Source organism: Tupaia chinensis, unplaced genomic scaffold, assembly GCF_000334495.1.
Source record: "Tupaia chinensis unplaced genomic scaffold, TupChi_1.0 Scaffold000126_2, whole genome shotgun sequence".
Taxonomy (NCBI): Eukaryota; Metazoa; Chordata; class Mammalia; order Scandentia; family Tupaiidae; genus Tupaia; species Tupaia belangeri.
In genome coordinates, this window is record NW_006159594.1 from 1,155,747 (window position 1) to 1,156,018 (window position 272).

General features: G+C 72.1%; 1 protein-coding gene across 1 annotated transcript in view; it reads right to left on the minus strand.

Annotated features, from left to right (window-relative positions):
* AJUBA (ajuba LIM protein) overlaps positions 1 to 272 on the minus strand; it is a gene marked incomplete in the record, with an annotated part of 14,233 nt that overhangs the window by 13,088 nt on the left and 873 nt on the right.

Below are 272 nucleotides of genomic sequence, written 5' to 3' on the forward strand. Positions count from 1 at the left end.
GGCTCACTCCCCGAGGATTCTCGGCGGGCGCCGGCTTCTCGCCCACCGTTGCCCACCGTCAGGCGCAGCAACGCTGTTAGCTCATCTTGGTATCGAGTGCCCGCAGCGCAGTCCCCGTAGCCGGTCACCGAATGTCGTCCGGGTTGCGCCCCACCTCTCTCCAAGGGCCCTGCAGCTCCCACTCCGGCCCCGGCTAGAGCTCCGGGGCTACCCAGGGCCGGGGGGTACGAGTGGCGGCCTTGTCGGTCGACGCCACCCCGCCGCCGCGGGGG